This window comes from Microtus pennsylvanicus, chromosome 9 (genome assembly GCF_037038515.1).
Source record: "Microtus pennsylvanicus isolate mMicPen1 chromosome 9, mMicPen1.hap1, whole genome shotgun sequence".
NCBI classification, from domain to species: domain Eukaryota; kingdom Metazoa; phylum Chordata; class Mammalia; order Rodentia; family Cricetidae; genus Microtus; species Microtus pennsylvanicus.
Window position 1 is genome coordinate 22,558,801 of NC_134587.1, and position 21,775 is coordinate 22,580,575.

At 41.8% G+C, this 21,775-nt stretch overlaps 1 protein-coding gene across 2 annotated transcripts in view; it reads left to right on the forward strand.

Moving 5' to 3' along the window:
* Positions 1–200: 200 nt before the first annotated feature.
* The window catches only part of Cytip (cytohesin 1 interacting protein), a 64,058-nt gene continuing 42,483 nt past the window's right edge, over positions 201–21,775 (forward strand). Inside the window, exons 1-2 of one of the 2 annotated variants that reach the window (XM_075985173.1) lie at positions 201–265; positions 1,747–1,848. The gene's annotated coding sequence lies outside the window, so the exon portion shown is untranslated. Of the gene's footprint in view, positions 266–1,156; positions 1,264–1,746; positions 1,849–21,775 lie in introns of those variants that run through there. The other variant, XM_075985175.1, reaches the window with a different exon arrangement.

Sequence of the window (21,775 nt, forward strand, 5' to 3'; positions counted from 1 at the left end):
CTTGTGGTTGCTATCTTAAGGGCGTATTCAAGTAACAGTTACTTCATGACTACTTAGCCTCACGGGTTAATGTTTACAAAGTGCTTTGAACTTCTTGGAAAAAAAAAAAAGAATGTTTTGGTTGGCACCGGACCATACTTGCCAAGGTACACAAATTCCTCCCGTTTCCATCTTCCAGCTGCCGGGACTGTGCCCTCCCTCTATGCAAGGCTAGGCTCTCCCATCAATCCAGTCCTTCCTGCCTCCGTAGACTGCTCCGGCACAGGTAGGTTCGACAGGGTGGGAATGGAGTAAACTTTTCACAGATTCTTTAAAGACTCGGGGGTGGGTGGGAGGAAGTCTGGAGAAGTGGAAATAAGGGTTTTTATTGACACTTCCTAGAGGGATTGGTGTCAAGAGGGGTGCAGGAGCCTGGTCATCCATGGGAGAAGCTACGGGATGCACACTCTTCCATGAGGCAGCATCAAGCTCAGTCCAGCTGGGCAAACAACAGAGGTGTAGAGACAGTATACGCCAAAGTTGCCTCTGTGGGTTGTAAGTGGATTACACACATGCCTTAACAAGTTTCCGCATCTTAGTTCTGTTATAAAGTATTCATAAGCTTGATCCCTTTTATATGGGCAAGACTTCTATCTATTATAATTTCTTTCCCTGCAGTTCTCACTTTTCCTGTTTCATGGCTGCAAACAGCAGTGTGTCAGTCCGCATATGGTCGGCTGAGGTGGCTGTGGCTTCTTACCTGTTTGCCACTGCCTGCAAACACAGTGTCTTAGGTTTAGGAAGGTGACGGTTACTAAGGTGACATGTCCTTTGGTGGGCAAAGCTATGGTTTCTATGGAGAATGCGTGTCCATCGGAGTAAATTCAAACAAAAGAGGTTTTGAGCCTGGAGGTTGCGACAGATTAAGTTGGAGCCAGCGACACACAGTAAAGCTTTCAAAGCGGTGAGCGCAGTTGCGGGCTGCAAATAAATAGAATGGCTCCCCGTGGAAGAGCTTGCTTTAAAGGCAGCAACAACGCCTATTTTCTGCATTGAAGAACTTGTTTTCTACCGCAGACCGTGAGGTTCTCTGTGTGGGTGGAAATTTTCCATAATACATATTTATACCATAACTGCTGTCCATGTGGCACATTTGCTCTCTCGAAACTGTTTCTAGGGACTGGAAATGAATGTCATGTGGGCAAAAACCAACATGGTATTTTGTTAAAGCGACAGACCACCAAAAAAAAAATGACGCTTGTTCTGCTTCAAAGAAAAACTCAGGTAAGTCTGTCTGGCTTTAACTGAATGCTACGAAGTTAACTAGAAGCAGGTCTTTAGGTTTTAAAAAAAATATATATATAGACAGAAACTTCCTTCTAACTGGAACACATTCATTCTATACCTGAAAAACAGAAACACATAGAGTGAAATTTGTACTTAGAGGATAATAAGCAGCTTTGGCATGCTAAAAGCTCCCAGTCCACATGAAAGAAAGCCGCAAGAAAAACATCTGCTTGGGAGGGACCCCAGATAAGAAAGGCTTTCTCTCCCCCATGACTCATCAGTGAGCAGATTCCCCATTTGGACAGGACTGGGGACTCGCATAAGCAGCATTGAATTTTTTATTATTTTCTGTCTATTTGTGATGTTAGTCCCCACTGTGAAAGAATAGATGGACTATCCTTGAAGGAAAATGAGGTGGGTAGAAGGAGCCAGGGCCAGACTCTTTCCTTTTCTCTCTCTAAGTGTCTTGTGGCATTGCAGGGGGCTGTGAATTCCCATGGATGGAGGAGGCCTAGACCTCATTGGTTCCGGCTTTGAGAGCAGAAGGTGATCTCACTGATGTTTGCCCACTACAGTCTTATGGTAAGTTTGAGTGGGAAAAGCGGGGACTGAGTCTCAGCACGCATTGCTCTAGTTGATTTGAGGGAGAGGAGAAATCGAACGTATTTTAATGAAGTATTGCGTATTAAGATAAATAAATTATTGCTGGGATTTTTTTTTCATTTGTGTGCTTAGTGAGCAAGGTGACTTGCTCCTTGGGGTTTCTTTTCTAAATATTTTGGATTTCCACGCTTTGCTTGAAGATCTGTTTATATATTTATGAACGTATATACACATATGTATATATAAAATAGCATATGGCCAGTGGATTTGCTGGTGGGTATATCTTGTGTCAGGGGAAATGCTGAGCTTATGACATATAGATAATATTTTTTTATCACAGTCAGAAAGGTTTAATGAATATGGGATTGTGTCATCACTGCCAGAAGGGCAGCAACGAGAGGCAGGTCTAAAGAGCTGATTAGAAGTCAAGCGGAAACTGACTGCACACTGGAACTCACACATGGTGTTCTGATGATTTAAACAGGCCACTGCAACTAGTGACAATGTACTCTGTGTGCATATGTGTACATGGACATATGGCTGTGTGTGTGCACATGCGTGTGTGTGTGTGTGTGTGTGTGTGTGTGTATCAGCTCTTTTGGTCCTTTCCACCCTTTATCAACTGCAGAGAACAGTCAATTAAACATTTTAATTGACAGGCTATCGCTTTTTTGTGGCCGCTACAAGTACAAGCCAGCAAATTCCTTGCTTTTAGATGCTCTCTGTGAGACGGGCCTGACTGAGGTGCTTAGAGCTCAGCCAGGAACAACTGACAGTTAAGTTACCAGCAAAAAAAGGTTTCCTTTAAGCCAGATACAGGGTTCCCTTAAGCCCTGTTGTGTCTGAGTTACATTTAGGGTTAGACCACCAGGGGTCAGGCCACTGTGTCCAGAGAGCCTTCGTTAAGGACTCTTTCCCGTCTTAGAAGGAAGACACAGCACAATGGATCTCAAACTGATGCATGTAGCCCTCTGGAAAAGTCATGAGGGTCAAAAGCCAATGTTTATGGGTAGATCCTATTCTGGACAGTGGATGCGGATAGCCCTGGGGATATAGCTCAGTGCTAGCATGCTGGCCTGCACACTTGAGGTCCTGGGTTAGATCTACACCATTGCAAGCCATGATCTAAATAAAAGACAGATTTCCTCACCAGCACATGTTTTTTTCCCCCTAAGAATGATAGTGAGCAACCAAGACAGCACCAGTAGCTGCAATTATAATTGATCTGGCAATGGTATTTCCGTCAATAGCTCAATTGATTTTCCTTGGGAAGATCATTGTGTGAGCCACTAAAAGAGAGTGAAGTGAAGAGCTTCCAATTCTGTGATTTGTTCATGTTTACCACTCACTATGTGTGGAGATTGTGTGTGAAGAGAAACATGGTAAGATAAAGGAAGAGTCCTGGGATCAAGTTAAAGAACCTTGCAATGCTGTGCCCAGTGTGTGCGGTCTACCAGCTGGCCAACTCCTATGAGGCTGATTCCACGTTACTCTTGGAATCGCAGCTCCTAGGGTAAAACAAACAGCGCTGATATCTCAAGTGCTTTTCTTAAAGACAAAGATGGAATTGGGGGGACTAGTACAATCGACCACTACCAACAAACTTACACATACAGAACTTGGAAGTCGGCTGGGTACAGTGCCACGTTGTCCCAGCTTCTCCTCATCCAGACTTCAGTTTCCATCTACTCTAGCATGGCAGTACTCAGCATCTTATTTTACATTTTTCCATTGACAGAATAGTTATTGAATACTAGCTAGCTATTTTGAGAAATTTTGTTTGAAATATTAATGGTTTTAGTTTTTTCCGCAAACAAAAATTTTAACTTAAGTATGTAGTTTCCTTCCTTCCTTCTTTTCTTCCTTCTTTCCTTCCTTCCTTCCTTTCTTCCTTTTTTTTCTTTCTTTTTTTTTTTTTTTGCAGTAGGGTTTCTCTGTGTAGCTTTGGAGCCTGTTCTGAAACTAGCTCTTGTAGATCAGGTTGATCTTGAATGCCCAGAGATCCAGAGATCCTCCTGTCTCTGTCTTCTGAGTGCAGGGATTGAAGGCATGTGCCACCACCTCCCGGCAAGTACTCAGTTCTTAGCACATTACCAGTGCTTTTCCATCTCTACGCGTTATTAGTACGTTCTCATTGTCACAATCACTGAAGGTATTTCAGACAAAAGGGCTGACAAAAGTGGCCACCGTTTTCAAACCCCTGTCATCTGCTGGGTTCCATTGTGTTAGAAACCCCACTAGAAGGTATTGCTGTGGTTGCTTCCACATGAATTTGAAGTGAAATACCAAACAGCTGGAAAACATTTCAGCATTTCTACATAAAAAATTTAATGCACCATTAATTTGTTTCAAATTATTTCTAGAGAACTTTCAAATATAATGAAGAGACAGTAAAATAGAAATCCTATCTAGATTTGTCTCTGTATAATTTACAGGGATACCATTTGTTCTCGCCTCAGTTACTTCTTTAGTAAGAACAAGGCTATGTCAATTATGTCATTCTATGTTCTTAGCTTATAATAATGTTCTCGCAGTAGCTTCAAGCTATCACATACGTCTACTCCCTGCATATCTAACCAGACCCCTTACCTAGTAGATACAAAGTTGTGAGGTTCCTAGCTAGCAAATTTCTTCTTGTCACATCCTGCCCAGCAAATTAGAAGCCTGCCACAGGGTTAGATATCATTACGGTTTGCTAGAATCTTTCTGTTATGGGAATCACATTATTGTAGTGATATGAATATACATATATGAATATATGTATGTATGTATAAATTATTCTACTCTACCTCAAATTAGAGTCAAAGTTTGAATCCACAGCTTTCCTTTTCCATAATCTGTTTCCAATTCTATAGTACATTGCAAATGTGCTATTCTGAGCCCCACTGGTAATCCTGCTCAGGTTATTCATTGATTCAAAATTTCTACTTCATCTTATTGCAAATGCAAACTTAATAGCTAAGGGACTGATTCAGTTTTTACTTGTGATCTTTTCAGTGGAAGAGATGGATATTTCATGTTGTTTCTACTTTTATTGAAGAGGTTACTGAATAGTCAACTTCTTAGGAGCTAAGGTGTTGGAACTAATGTTTTCTTTTTCAATTACTTAAATTTTTCCAGATTTCTCATTTCCTTTGGCAGATTCTTGAGGTTTTGTTTTTCTATAAAACACAAAAAACACAAACAATTCAGTATTATGAAAGTTTCAATCTCAGTTCAATTTAAAGATATTTCCTCCACTATTGCTAGTCAAACAGAGGCTTCTGGGCATCCACTCCTTCTGGGATGCAATTTCCCTTTTCATCTCGTGGGTTTCTATAGTGTGAGGTAACTGGACCAAGGATGACAGGGTAATTATTTGTCCCTCTTATCTAATAGTGTAGTTATAGTCTGTCCTTCAGAAAGTATGTCCTGGCGCCCGGGGCCCTCTGAGTAGAAAGAACCTACTTGAGAGTTCTCAGATGTTTCCTTTATATATGGATTGCAGATCGTGCTCCAGTAAGATCTCATTCTTGCTATCATCCCTTGTCATCCTCTTGTTGGGGTCCCTTATGAGCAATCAGCTCTCCTTGGTGAAATTTCCCAAGGTATCACAAGCTTAGCTATTTTCCCGAGTTGCTTGTCTCAAGGACACATGTACATGGGTAGCCCAGGACTGAGCCTTCTCTCTTTTCCAAATCTTTTTCTTTCCTCAGACATGGGGAGGAGGATTGTTCAGGATATTTTAGAGGCAGATGTGAAAGCTAGTGTTGACTCTTCTTTCCTACAGGTTTAAGAATGCTTCTCTTGTTGGCCCATGTACTTGGCTCAGTGCTGAAAGGCAAGACCTCCGGAGTAGATGGAAAAACTTTAGTACCTAAAATAGACCCCACTCAGTCTGCCTTGTTCTTTCCGCTCCCCAGTCTTCTCTTAGATTTGACTAGTAAAGGGGGAGGGGTTGTCACAATGTGGCGTGGAAGTTGAGAGCACATGAGCCTGTCCTTTGGTAAGCTTTGTAGAAGGTGCCTTACTCCAGGTGTTACCAGTTGTCCCTCGTTTTAATCCTGATACTGGGAGTCTATAATTGCCAACTCTGGCAATAGGAAAACTTATACTCAATCATCCATTACATTTATGAACTTTGGGGGATATTGACTGATGTAAAATTGAAGCTTTCGGATCTGTATATAGCCCGGTCGAGAGAACGACAGTGCAGAAAGACATGGCCCTGCTCGTCTGCTCAGTATGTAGAAACAGAGCCAGGAGGATTGAAATGTTGAGCCATACTTGGGCTTCATAGTGAGAACATGCTCCCCCCCAATAAAAACAAAAACAAAAAAGGAGGAAAAGATAAGTTACAAGTTTAAATCTATTCCAAGAACCCATAGGACTCAAAAGAAAGATTAAAACTTGGTGTCTAAGAGGATTGAAAACGTGTTCCCCAATGGGAGATGAGTGGGCAGTAATCAATACCACACAACTGCAGTTAAAACACAGAGATAACAGTGCACCCTGCCACAGTGGTAGACTCCTCTGTCGTTGGTCCATGCTCAGACAGTGAGCTAGAACAACAAAAGCCTTCACTGATTGCTGGTGGCATTGCAGAATGGCACCGTCACTTTGGAAGAGAGACTGGCAGCTTCTTGCAGAGCTAGATAGGGTCTTAGCATAAAATCCAGCAATTGTGTTGCTTGGTGTTTCTCAAATAAGTTGAAAACTATGCTCCGCCCCATGCATGCACACATGCATATATTTAGAGTAATTTTGCTCAGAATTCCCAAAACACAGAAGAAACCACAGCATCCTTCAGCAAGCGAATGGCTAAACAATCGGTGATAGACACAGGCTGGGAAATATTTGAGCTAAAAGCCACATCTCTTGTTTATTGGGGTGTGAAAAACATTGAGACTTAGAGGCACGTTGCTAGATGAAACCAGCCAATTTGAAAAGGTTTCTCTCTCTCTCTCTCTCTCTCTCTCTCTCTCTCTCTCTCTCTCTCACACACACACACACACACACACACACACAATCACAGCAATATGACATTGTGGTGGCAACAAGAGGAGGGCACAGTAAAAGGTCAGGAGTTTACAGGGAACAGAAATCAGTGGGTCTGAATACAGAGGAATTTAGGATAGTGAAACCACTTTGTACAGTGCTACAGTGTTGATTGCTCCTAACTATACATTTGTCAAATGCATAGAATATATATAAAGCAGCGGGCGTGAACGGTAAGGTGAACTATGTTTTGGGTGATGATGCTGTAACCTCTACACCACTGTGATACAGGATGCTGGTGATGGTCGAGGCCGTGAGCCTGTGGTGACTGGACACATGGGACTCTGAACTTCTCATTCAGTTTTGTTGTAATCTTAAGTCTGGCTTATAAAGTAAAATACACTAGAACTTATTTTATATTAATAATACCATGATAGTCACATTTAGTGAGACACGGTGGACTTCATCATTTATACGGGACAGGATGATGTCATATGACTCTACTCCCTGAGCAGAGGTTGTCTATAAAATCATAGGCATAGTTGATCCTCTACCTTCTGCCCCCATTTTATGTTTGTTAGAGACAGGGTCTCAGTGTGTAGACCACGCTGGTTCTGTTCTCACAGAGATCCATCTGCCTCTGCCCCCTGAGTGCTGAAGTAAAAGATGAACAGCACTACACCTGGCTCTGCCTGATTTCATCCTGAGGCAGCTGGGGAGCAGCGCCGTAGGTGCAAAGAGTCCATTCCTTCCCGGAAACCTGGACCTGGACAGTGAGCATATTATATTACGGAGAACCGTACATCGCACTTAACTGTTCTGGGTGACGCAATTCTGCAATGACTATTACTCAGAAAAATAGCAGTCCCTGGAATTCTGTTTTCTTAGAAAACTTCTGTCTTCATATCTTGAGTTGGCTTTTCAAGTAGGTTGGGAGAATCAGAAGAAGCCCAAAATTGAAGCTGGCAAGTTAGACAGAATGGGGGCGTGGCCTTGTGTACTCCGTAAATTGTTTCTAGTAATCGCAGAGATAACCTTGAGAGGCAGGGCTTATTTAAGATAAGGAGACGGAGAGGAAACAGACAGGAGATTCAGATAGAGAAGTGAGGTCAGCTTCACGGGCGGGGTGGGAGGTGCAGCAGCTGACCACACAGCTGAACCCAAGGCAGAGTGGGACTAGTGTTTAGAGTAAATAGGCACCTCAGAACAATTGATCCTATTGGCTAGCTGGTCCAATGCAGGGCAGCGCACAGCCCGACGGCAGCAATGGCCAGTGCTTCTGTGTTGCAGCATGTTGAGAAAAGACAGAGTGCTTCTCAAATGAGTCAGTTCTCAGAGACACTCTTTTTAAAATAGATTACTATTATATTTCCACTTTCTCTCTAAAACATTCTCGATTAGATATTTTCAAAGGGATGAGTCTTGGGGTACAGTCTAGCAAGTTCTCTCTGTTTTCACTTTTGACGGACTTTCTCATCGATGTGAAATTACAAATTAGGGGCAGAGGTAAGCATCTAAAGCTAATGTAATTTGTCCATTTGCTATTGCTTTGCCATCTATAATCTAGATGTTTGGAAGTTTTCAGCTTTATTTTCAGTTGGACTTTCGGAAACATCTTATAGGTATTTATGAATATGTTCTTATTAGAACATGTTCATGGTTAACATACTCAAGTTTCTACTTCATATTTCATCTGTCTTTTCAAATTACTCTGAGACTCTATCCCGCTCATTTATATGAACCTGATCGCAACTGCTCAAAGCACAAAGTCCAACACTAAGTGAATATTTGTGTTGGTCACATGGCAAAGAATGTTGTTTCATTTCTTTTTAGAAGATATCGATGCATTTTTTTAAAAAATTAAAAACATAAACAATTGTGCACACCTAATAATCTTGTACATTAACAGAGTGTTTAAGTACTATTTTCCATTGGGTCATGACTGAATTATTGTTTAGAGAACGTTTGCTTTCCACTCAGTCTCAGAGCCTGTATTGGGTTCCCCACCCAAGATGAGAAGTTGGTTCTTGGATCGTGCAAACAAGCTGTCGTTGATTTCCAGGATATTAATCATCATGGCACACACAAAACTGCTCTGCTTTGCCGCACTGAGCCAGAGAGAGATGATGCATGGGGATTCACACTCCTCCACTCTCGTCTTCTCTCTTCTTTCACCTCCACCTTCTCTCTGAAGGCAGTTTTGGCTGCCACCAAAAAAAAACAAGGCAAATGCCAGATTTTCAAATGCAAATGGTGTTCTTCTTATTTCTGGAAACATCACATCGCTCAGGATGGTCATCAGGGCATATTCCTACTGGTATCAGTGCTGGAATTTCAGTTGCAGTTTTGTAAATATCAGAGGTGCAATCAGAAATACAAAACGCTAATTAAAAGTGGAATATAATCAGGTAGACTCAGGTGTTTCTGGAGTCATTAAGTGTGTTTACAAGCCGGAAGCTGTTTCCACCGCATATATGCTTTTTACCATATTGCATAAGCCCTGTCTTTTCCCTTCTGGGAATCCATGCTGCTGTTAACTTCTGATGTATACACTTCCACCATTGCCTCTAGCTCTAAGCTCATATATTCATTTAGCTGAGAGCCAGAAAGTCAGAGGGTTGGGGAGAACAAGCAACCATTGCTGGGCACTCTGTTTAGGCATTAGAGGCTCAAGAGTAAAAACCAGGAAGGGGATTTTGGACCCTAATGGAATGTAAGACCAGAGGGCCAGCCTTGTATGGCAGGAGAACTTTGGGCTGTGACGGAATATAATATATAAAAAGGACACTGCAGGGGGGACCTTGGAAAGGGTGGTTAGAGGACATTCCTTGGAGCAGTGATGTAGAACCTGAAGGAGAAGGACCTAATGCTGAGAGGCATTCTGTTTCTAGGCCCTTCCCCATAGGAAGTACTGGGACTCCATAAATGCTAGAACCACAGAATTGGTATCCTCTAAAGCAACCAGGGCAGGTTTTGACAAGCAATAGAGAAATGAGCACCTCGATTTTTTTTATCTTGCTGATAATGTGCAGCAACTTCCATCCCCCTGCCTCAGAAAGCTTGCAGGATAAGATGCAGTTAGAGCAGGAATTCTCTCATCATGGGAGTGAAGAGGTATGTGGGAAGCCCTGGTGATCTGGGATACTAAGAACATAGGGGTGTTTAACCACAGTGTAGGCCATTGAGGGTTTATTTCTCGGTTTGCTGAAGTGATGCCACCCCCAGTGGCCTTCCTGCTGAAGCAACCCTTGTACTGATGACTTGTGATTAAAGGGTACTTCAAAGATATCGAAGAAGTTGGCTCTCTGTTGTCTGACATGGTTTCCTTTTCTAAAATGAGAAAAAAAAATGATCGGGAAGACCCGGGCTGACAGTGAATCATACAAATTCTATGAACAATTTATCTACTGGTGAAATTAACTGTATCAGAGAATACTTGTAGGTGATTTTCCCCCTTCAGTGACTTCATATAGGGCTAATTAAGGACTCTTCATGTCCCTATGCAATCATTCCTCTGTGTCATTGAGAGTGTCGAGTGTGTAATTTACAGGGTCCTCTCAGAGTTGATATAATTCCCATACACATTTATTTATATTCACCACACAGAGATGGACCAGGGAGATTTCGTTATTCGTCAGTCTTCATTGATTTCATATCCATTTCATACCAAAGGGAACTGCGTAAGTTAATGAAACACAGAGTACGAATCCTTGACCACACGCCACACAAATGCTCTACTTTTTAGAAAGCTTCCACATTGAAAACATTCATGGTGATGAGAGGGCTTTTTTCTTTTTTTTACAGCTGAGAAATTAGTATCAGCTAAGGAAAGAAGCACAGATGTATTTTTTTTTCCTGAAATGCTCAAAATTTACATGAGGTGAAACACTTGGTTTGCAACACACCAAGTCAAGCTGAGCCACTCTGAAAGGGCCAAAATATTTCGTGTGTTTCTAAGCTACGTGGGTAGGTTAACCAACAGGAAAGACCAGGAGAAGCCCGAGGTATAGAGGAACTGCCCTTTACTCATCTGCGTTTACAAGCAGTGCGATGATGCTCCTGTCCTGAAATAATGAAATTCAACTGGCCTAAAGTGATGCAGTTGCCATGGTTTCACTCTCGTAACGGGGGATGTCCTGAGCAACTCCACTGTTTTTCTCTCGCTTAAACTCCAATGTTTAATACTTCTATTCAGAATTTTTTTTTAAAACACACTTTTAAGAAACAGAAGACATTTTGGGGTAAGAAGATAAATGATTCCACTCACTCCATCTTTTAACTGGCGTTCCCTCCCCTATAGAATTTGACTGGGAAAGCAAAATGAGACAATGGGGGCTCTTTCGACATACTTAAGACGATACCGAGTTTCTTAAAACTTGGGGTAAGATATGTGTTAGGTGCAAAGCTCTCATAAGCAGGAACCTGGGCCTGTGGTTGATCAGTCATCTGTAATGCGCAGACAGCTTGTCACACCCAATGAAAACAACGAAGAAAGGGAAGCAAGCAGGGGAAGTGGGAAGGGGTGTATCACCGTACAGATCTTAGTGGTCTCGGGGCATTTGGAAAATGCAGAAGTTATCATATTGTTTTCAAAACCTTAATTTGCCTCTGGAAGAACCCCCCGCCCCCATTGACATTAGATATTTGAGAAAAAGGATGCCCTTATCCCTAAAGCAAGCCTGTTTCTGTCCACGTCATGCCATACTCAATACCTCTGGGTTCTTTGGGCATTTAAAACTAACATTTACTAAGTGCTACTGTGCCACCCATTTCTCTAATAATTGAATTAAAACAATACCTGGCAAGGTTATTATTTTTATATACCATGAGCATGCACACATATGGTAATAAGACAAAACTACTGCTAGTATCTCTGCTGCATGCTGTCCTTATAGGAAAATTATAGGGAGCTTGTAGCATTAATTAGTCTTTTTCCCTATCTCACCATACACTTTCTGTGTGTCCCAGTGTCCACTTAACACACACATTTACCTTCTGCTTGGAGTTATTTCTTACCATCCTGTGGTCATTTGCATACATATTTATCTCCTTGAATTGACCATCAACTGTTTGACATCTAAGAGATTTCTTTATGCTGTTCTGGTTAGGCACTAAGTAGTAAATGAGCTCAAGGCTTAATGGCTTAAATGATCAACAGCCTCATCTTGTTCACAGATCGGCAGTTTGGGTAGGGCTCAGTGTTGTCTTCCCTCCACTTAGGGTTAGTGAAGGTGGTTCCGAGGCTAAAGGCTGGGGTTGGATCACATATAGCATGTTTGATCCTGTTCTGAACTGGGACCTCAGGAGGGAGATAGCTGGAATATAAATGCTGTCTTTCTCTGAAGTAGCCTGGCTTCCTCAGAACCGAATGACTGGCTTCCCAAGATCCTAGAAGAACTGAGAGGAACCTTTTATTGCTAGCTTGTGAACGTCACAATTCTTCATTTACGTAGGCTTAGCCAGACATCAGTAGAGAGAATGTCTCAAAACCTATAATGTAATGATGCCATGCGGGATGGGATTTAAGAAGGATACCGTCTTTGAAATATGTGTTATAGTCAACTATACTTTCATTTCAGGCTCATCTCTCCGTGCTCTAGACTTTTATTTCTCAGTTTTATCAACAGTACATTTTCAATTAATGACCAGGAAATGTATCTGGTGAATCAAATTTAAGAGGAGCCAGCTTTCTTCACTGAGCTGACCTAACACAGATGCGAGGTGTGTAGCTCTTACAAAAAACCCTGGACAGTATATTGGGTCTCACTCAGGACAGTTGGTGGAGCTTGCTAGGACAGGCACATGTCTTTATCTCCAGGCTTCCTTTTGCTTGGATGGGGGAGGGTAAATTTAGTTTGAGCTTCTAAAGAATGTGCACCTAGTCTCTATGGGAGAAGGTCAGTAGTGGTAGCAGTTCTTCATACTCTACCCTGAGAGGCACCTACGATAAGCAAGACGAACTTTAATGTCAACACTAGCTACCATTCGCATTTGCTGGTCATCTTTTCTACTGAGTTTTCTGTTCCTCCTAATAGGATGTTTTTCAAACATGGAGCACTGTGCACTTTAAGAATACTTCTGTGCTGGGTGGTGGTGGCACATGCCTTTAATCCCAGCACTCGGGAGACAGAGGCAGGCAGATCTCTGTGAGTTCAAGGCCAGCCTGGTCTACAAGAGCTAGTTCCAAGACAGGCTCCAAAGCTACAGCAAAACACTGCCTAGAAAAACAAAAGCAAAAACAAAACAAACAAAAAGAATACTTCTGTAGAAAGGATTATGGATTCCCTCACTGACTGAGATTCCAAAGGTGCACGTTAGATCAGCTCAGTGAAGAAAGCTGCCTCCTGTTAAATTTGATTCAACAAATATATTTTCTGCACATTAATTGAAAATGTACTGTCGATACATACCAGTTGAGGCTTCATGTTAAAGAATACATCTCCTGGCCAACCCTTGCAGGGTCAGTTGAGAATGAGAGACATACACAGGTGCATGGAAGGCCACAGTCACAACCGTGATTCAGAACTCACCAGTCTTGTGACTTTGTCTTTCTTATCCTCCTGTCCTGTTGACTCTGCAAAGTCCTTCATCCTCTGTCCAGTTGGATCTCCCAGCTGATGGCAATTTCCTCTGCTTTCAGGAAATTGATACACTTGCTCATTCCTGGCATTTCTTTACTCCTGCAAGCCTCCCAACTTCACAGGGGTGTGTGTGTGTGTGTGTGTGTGTGTGTGTGTGTGTAAAAAAAATCCTGTCTGTTTTTCCTTTTAGGACATTTAATTTGAGCATGCAAGATCCATAGGCTGTTTTCATGTTTCTAGTCTGGTTTAAGTAGAGTTAAGGCTAACAATCAGTAAGTATCTGTAAAGAGGACTTGGAGTCAGATATAAAACTCAAAAGGGCTTAATGTGCTCATTTTTAACTACATCTGGAAAACATCTATCAGATCAACAAAGACAATACCATTTTCTTACATTCTCTGATTGTGTGTACACCACTCCAGCCAGGAGTCTGTGTCCTGGCTACTTATGGGAGTCGTCTGTCATGCAGTGTATATCAGTTCTTCAGACATATATTTATTCCGAGTATGAGCAGTTTCTTCCTTGAGCTTACGGCATTACCTTTGAACAGATCTTAAAGGCAACTTTCAGCTACCCACCCATCTTTGTTTGCACATTTTCCCCGACTGATAATATTCAGCAGTAGAGTATGACTTCATGGTAGTCACTAGAAGTTTCTACATCCAGGAAGAACAAGCAACTCAAAAGTGAGTTTCATAATATCATGGGAACCTTTGAATATCTGGGTCTGAGTCTCTGATGGAAACTTATCCAAAAGGATGGTTGAATTCTCAATTCTCTAGAGTTCAAGTTGAGTCTTTAAGAATGGTTATTTTTTTGAAAGCTTTGTAGATCATGGTGCTTTTTAATGTCTAATTGCCAATGGCTTTGGTAGAGTAAGAGAGAAAGAAGATTAAATTTCCCAATGTGACAAGGCTTTGTGGCTTCATTTCCAGCTCTTGAAGGTCGAGTACTGTTTTCTGGAGTTCTACTGCAATGCTGGTAATGAAATTAGGGTCAGACACCACTGTAAAATATTCCGACTCACTGCCATCACTGTCACGACAACATCATTCTCCTGGTCCCTCAGAATCCTTGAGTCTATCTCTTATTGCTTCTTAATCCCCAAAGTCACAGAGTCCTAAACTTTTATTGCTTGCTTTTTTGGAGGTGCTTCTTAGTTCTACTTCCTCCATTGCTTTGATTCAAGCACTTATCACTAATTTTCAATATTCTATAGGAAATATTGAACTGTCTTCAGTCCTCCTTCCCATTATAAATGAACCACCAAATCAGTTCCCCAAAAATGAGTTAACTTCTGCCAAAATTTAAAAAAAAAATTCTAATCATAATTTTTACTCTTATGGTAGAATCAAGTCCAAATTATCTACTGTGGTAGATATGGACCCACATCCACAATGCCCAGTGAGGCGCTCCGATGTTATCACGTACACACTTCGCTTGTCCACAAACACCAAGCTGCACTTGTTACTGACCCTTCCACTCTGTGTTCTCCTCTTGACAAGTCCCCTTATCTCACTGACCCTGGTCACTGTTTCTTGCTGTTAAAATTGCCTTTCTTTTTCCAAGGCAACTCTTATCCTCAAGTCAAGGAGCCAGTTACCTCTCTGTTTGGGCCCTTGAAAGAAGTTCTTTCCTTCTCTTGCTCTGCTGCGGGGCACAGTAGAAATGTTTCTCTAAACTGAGTCATGTAGGGCAGAGCTGGAGTTTTCCCATCCTCAGCATCACTTTCTCAGAGTCAGGGGCAAGGACCCGGCCTTGTCTTGATGGAGTTCTTCGGAATTGCAATTTTTCACAGATTTCTTTGAGAAGAGGTTAAGTCAAATACAAATCATCAACTTAATTTTTCTTTTGTATATAGGGTATGTAAAGCAAATGCAATACAAATGTGTGATTGTTTTGGTATCTAATTACTTCAATTAAGTTTTTAAATAAAAAACTCAAAATGTCATCTCATAAAGGATGTTTAAAACATAGTATACTAAGAACTTAGGTCATTGAGCTTCTACAGCAAGTAAGAGCACCTTCTGATGCTGGCCCATACTAATAATTTAAAAATCCAAACCCAGAGTATGTTAATAGCATCCATGACTGGTTATTCAATACATCAGCAATAGGAGTGTTTAAAACTTGTGGAATACCCAACCTTACCTTTATTTCCATAGTCATGTTTAGAACTGAGGTTGCTGTCATATGTTTATGAGAATAGGCACCTACAGTGTTTGTTTCACACTTTGGATACACAACGAAGATCTGTCAGATGAGTAAGATAGCTGAGGGTTAGTGTTATGAAAAAATATTAATTAAAATAATTATTTTTTGAAGGAAAGCTTTTTGTGTGTCTTCTTCTAAATCTTTCTTATTCCAAAGGGTACAGATCTCAGAGCCGGCTCTCCTTGTATCTTACCACAGATTTTCAGTTACCTGCTGTAGGTTCTAATGGTGTATAATTTTCCCATCAGAACCTTTGGGTATTTCATAATGTTTTGGGTAATGCTATTCATAATAGCCCTGCTATTTGGCCTCTACCACACACGCAGCTAATATTTTGGGCCCAGGCCTTCCTTTGAGCTTTGTGCACAGATGAAACATGAAGCAGGGAGGGGTATGTATCTACCCCACTGCTGGACTCTTGCATCACTATGGAAAAAAGTGTTTCACTCTTCTGTAGATAAAAATCTTTCTCTGTCTATTTCCCATATATAACATGAGACTAAATGCTACAGAATAACAGCTCTGCTCACCACATCAATGCAGATAAGTGAATCAAAGGGAGGATAGTGAGGCAGAAACCATGGCCCCAAAACTGATGGATTTTGATACTGTCTTCTAGCATGTTCTTGATGCCAAACACATGGAGACAGATTAAGGCAATTTCTATTATGTCCCCCCCATTTACAGAAGGATAATGGACACTATTGTGCTTTGTCCTCCTGGTCCTTTGCTTGTTAGGACTTGATAGACAGAGGCAGGGGCTCAGTCACATTGCTTAGTTCTTATGTTTGACCACTGGATCAGTTCCAGCCTCCCCCCACCCCCCACACCCCAGATGTCTTGCTTTTACTTTGAGGAATTTCTGATGTTCGTAAATACCCTTGGCAGTCCTTGCCAAAGTGGAACAGGCTTCTCTTTCAGCAAAGTGCCAACTCACCTGGTTGCTTAAGGTCCCTGCTATCTTGTCCTTGTCTAGATTCTGAGGGCTCACCTCCTCTTTCCTCAAGACATTAAAACAATGGGTAGCAGAGGACTTTGTGGTAACCTGACTACTCTGTACCCTGCCATTGAGGGATTGCTTTCTTCACAGTTTCCTTGTCTGAATTCAGATCTCTATGACTAAATTTAGTCAGGGTAAAGGCACTGAAGTTTCCATACTGAAGTTCTGCATGCTCTAAATTTAGTGTGTCAAGTTGGATTTTTCCCACCCAGGTCAGCGCCAGTTGTTCTGTTTAAGAAACGCAATTATCGTTATCTTGTAGGGCCAATTCTGTGACAGCTTTTACTGTTAAGCAGAAAGAACTCTTAGGTTGCCATCAGGCATGGTAGCATACATCAGGAATCTCATCATTCATAGAGCAGAGGCAGGAGACTCACCAGTTCCAGTACAGCCTGGACTCCAGAGCAGCTCTGCCTCAAAACACTAAAAACAAACAAAACAAACAAACAAACAAAATGAGCTCCAAAAATTTCACTTCATATACTCTGCCAAGGACTGATCACTGGGACGTAGACAGTATCATCATTATCATCATCATCATCATCATCATCATCATCATCATCATCACCATCACCATCATCATCATCACCATCATTTATGCCCTGGCAATGCTCAGGCAAGCATGTGCAGCCCATTTATGGTGGTTCTCCAGTTGTTCCTGTCCTAGGCAGTCCTAGATGCTTGTGATATTGTCATACCCAAGGTTCCACAGTCTTCCCTTATGTTGTCTACCCAGCGTTTTGGGGGCCTTCCTCTTCACCTTATCCAGTGCCCTTCTCCAAGCAGTGCTATCTTCTGGTATCTGCCGTCATTCATTCTCATGGCAAGGCTGAAACATAGATAGTAAATGGCTTCTAAATACTCAGTTGTGTTATAATAAGTATGTGATAAATCTGAAAGATTCTTCATAATCAGGAGATTTTTTTTATGGAATGTACTCACGTTTTTTAATTTAGTCACATTTATTTTCTGTGTATTCTTGGCCATATTTTCTTAAAAAGAAAAACAGCTTTTCTCGGCAACACAAATAGGAAGGTTTGTAAAGATTACACTCAGATTCTTCCTTTTCAAAAGGCCAATGTGGGACACAAAGACTGTGTCATTGCCTATTTGTGCTTTTAAAACTTACTACCATTATATCAAAATAACTTTACATTCTTCCACTATAAAAACCAAGAGTTCGGGATTCTTTAGTGTGAAAGAGATTTTTCTTAGCCATGTGGTTCTTTTTATGTAAAAAAAAAGTGTATGTTAGTTCATGTGGGCACATTGATTATGATCAATTTTTCTGCTTTGATGTGTTTGTTATTTTATGTTTAAATGAGAATCTGGCTATTATGATTAAATATATTTTGTGCCGTCCTTCTTAATCATTCCAAATAATTGAGGTAGGAAAAAAACGCTCTAGATTAATTTAATTCCAAAGGACATAAAAAGGGAAAACCTGCCTTCCATTTAGGGCTATTTTCTCTGGGTTCCTTCCATGTACCTGAAGAAGGAAACAGTGTTTCCCTTGATCTTCTATAATTAGAATTTTAACATTGAAGCTCTTTTTTTTTTTTGTCAGAAGAGATGTCAAGTAATTTGGTAGATGTTGTAAAATCAATCAGAGTCTTTAAAAATTTTGTCCTGCCAAGACTGTGAAATACATTTGTACATATTCATTTTTGAATTGATGGATGGGTGTCAGGCGGTAGGCAGCAAGATTGAGCACTAAACGATTCTTGTGTCAGGCTTCAACAATCTTAGCAATCTGATCTGTAGCACATGAAAAGGCATAGGAAAAGAGCAAAACCAGAAATATGTATGAGGATTTGGTCTTAAGTCAGGAAATAGCAGCTAAGAATTATTTTTACTGGGAGATACAGAAAAATAGTAAAGCTAGAAGGCTGGGACTTTTGATGAATAAATGAACCGATTATTTTATGTTTTATTGAAAAGTTACATTATCTTGTGCCGCGTTGAATTCGAGGAGATGAATTGAAAGAGAATAAGAATGAGTGAAGGCTGGGAAGGCTGATTTTATGAGGAAAAATGAAAAAATAGGCCAAGCTCCATCGATGATTATAGTAACATTCTTGGGTGAGGAGAGTAACAGCCTGAGAGACTGTGGGCTGGTCTCAGTCTACCGCTCCTTCCAGTGGCCCACCATATAGTAACACAAGTGGCTACTACTTTGTCGTAGTGGCCATTTCGTTGTACCATTGCACGAAACGAACTTCATGTCATCTCACCTCCTCAGGCAGTCAGAATACAAAACAAGAAGAGGTGTGGAATGCCTGGAGTTCATCTCGTTGGGGAAACATGCCCTTTGTAAAGCCGGGGTTGAGGTGCTCATGGACACTGGGGAGTGTTTCCGCTGCGTACTGCTGGCCTTTGTGTGATGCTCATCACTTCCTCCTTCTCACTGCAGAACCCCTTGCGCCTTTTGTATCCACAATCATGGCTGAACATGCTCTCTGAAAAAGGAAGAATGAAAACAGGAAAATGAATGCAAGCTCAGTTTCTTCTGTGGCATTGACTGGCTCTTTCTCAGTCTGCCCTACTTTTTCTCGAACCTGGCTTGCATAACAATGTGGGGTGTTTCTTTGCGAATCTTGTTAGAGTTGCTGCGAGGAATAACAGGTTGGTTTTTTAAGGGAAAAGATGTACAGCTATAAGCCTGTAGAAAACTCTGAGACTATAGTGCTTAGAGTAAACAACACTGGAGTATATTTCTCTCTACACCCAAGCCCTTCAGGAACCCAGGGAACGAGGAAATAATTAACTGGTTGCTTGGAAAATGGTGCAGAGTGCCTTAGGGTGTGTTGAGCCAGGACTAGATGATCTTCAATGTTCTCTGCCGTCCACAAGTTCCAAAGTATCGTTCCTGCCCTTAGGGAAATCACATTTCAAAACTGGAGGAAGGGGAAGCCTAGATTGAGTCAAGGTGAGGTGTTTCATTGGAAAACAACAGAAGCTGCCCCAACCCCACCCCGCCTGTATGCCCATAAACACTTAAAACATTCATTTCGGACAAAGGGCATTTTATTTTCCACCTGGAGAGATCACCAGTTTAGATGGCTTGGTTTTTCAGGTCTTTGGAACAGAGAGCCACCTTCCAATAGTGAAGCTAATAAGCAAGGTGTGGCAAGTGGCCAGCAAGGGACACGCTGGAGGTTGGAAGAAGTCCAGAATGCAACTCGTGAACTATTTATAGTTTAAAGGGGATGCTGACCTTTTGAAAAAGTCAAATCAGTTACAGAGACAGTGAAATAGAGAAAGAGGAAATTCTGGATATTAGCACAGGCAAGGCGATATCGGGGACAGACTCGTGGCCCTAAGTCCCTCTGGGGTTCAATTAGCTAGGGGAGTATGCTCAGAAAAACCCAGTGCTTCATGCAAATTTGGAAAGGGAACAGTGAGGACTATGTTAATGACCCACAAAAGCTTACTGGGGAATCTCACCTAGGTCTTCCATGCATTTTTTTTTTTAACCTTTTAGGAGCCAGGTTATAGGGGAGGCATGGCACACCCTCAGGCCCCTCTGTTTCTTCCCCGAAATAAACTCTCCAGTTTCCTATCTTTGTGTATCTACAGAAGTCTAAAGAGGCACAGGGGCATGGAACCTTCTGGATCTGTCTTCTGCACTCACATCTGACCCTGTGATAGGATCAGTCGTTACAAAATAAAGTTAAATACGTGACTGGTTGGGGCTACGCCTACATTTGAGAATAGATTCCTAACACAGCTATTCATAACACTAGTAGGCAGACTACCTATGAGAAAAGAGGCGATAGAGAGGCACCCCTGGCGCAAAGAGGAAAGGACACACCCCTCTGTGGTTAGGTGGTTAGGCATTTGGGAGCCTTCTATATATAGAAAGCTTTTTGTTATATGCTATGAGTGAGACAAAATATGGGGCCCGAACACACAGTTTTAAGACCATACAGACAGCCACCATTTAGGGAGACGTACAACGGCACAAGAAACACTGGAGAATATCAGCGAGCCTCTTCCCTGAAACCGAGTGTTGTCTTCCACACAGACTACGGAGTTGAATGCCATATCCCAGAGAGGAGCGACAGATCGATACAATCTGGCTGCTTCTTCATTCAGTTTCTTAGTTCGTGGCTAAGCGCCAGGGATATATTTTGCTGTCTTTGTTCTGCCCTGCACACGTGCTCTGGCAGGCAGCTGCTATGTCTTCCTTTCAGGGCTCAGCCACCATCAGGGTACTTCTGTGAGGTCCTAGCAAGAATTTACATCAGTCCTGGCCAGTAATTACTGTCTCTTTCCAGACACAACTCTTACACATTCTGCATGTTAAATGCTCCAGGGCTGTGGAGCAAGGAGGGTGAGGCTGACATGCTCCCTGTCATAAACCTTGGGGTGATACTGGCAGCAGGGAACAAACAGTACAGCCTCCCAGCCAGGTGCACAGAGCTATAATTCCAGCTTTAAGAGGCAGACGCAGCAGGATCAGGCGTTCAAGGTCAGCCAAGGATATAGAACACCTTGTCTCAAAACACGAAAAAGAAAAGGGTAAAGAGGGCGTCCTTTCTTCACGTAGAATGGTCAAGGGCATCTTTTCATCTTTTCAGATGCTGCTAACGTAAGATGCGCCATTTGGATGATGGTCCCTGTCCTAGTCTGCTATTTACTGATGCCCTAAGTATTTACTAATCACATCTACTTTCCACTTGGTCTGCTCTGTTTAAACACAAGCATTTCTTGGAGACAACGGAGACATTGTCTCCTCGTGTTTCGCTAAACATGCCTAGCATTCCTCTACCAAGGTGCTGAGTGTCCTACCAAAGGGATGTGTGATACAGTTTGAAATAAAATTCTTTGGTGCAGTCTCTTCTATCTGCTCCGTCTCCATCTCCATCTCCCCAGGAACCTCCTTGTGAACTTTAATTACATCAACAATCCCCTTTAAAATAATTTAATTTCTTCATTTGTCATCTCACTATCCAAATTTTACTACATCACTTAAGCCTGTGGAGAGGTGTTACACAAATGTATAACATGAGATTTCTAGCCCTGGATGGTGAGGAGAGTAAATAAGTGGGCATGTATCAGAGGCAGTTGAGTCAGGCAAAGGGTGAATGGACAGGAGTCCAGGAGTCGCAAAGACCCATTATCTGCTGCT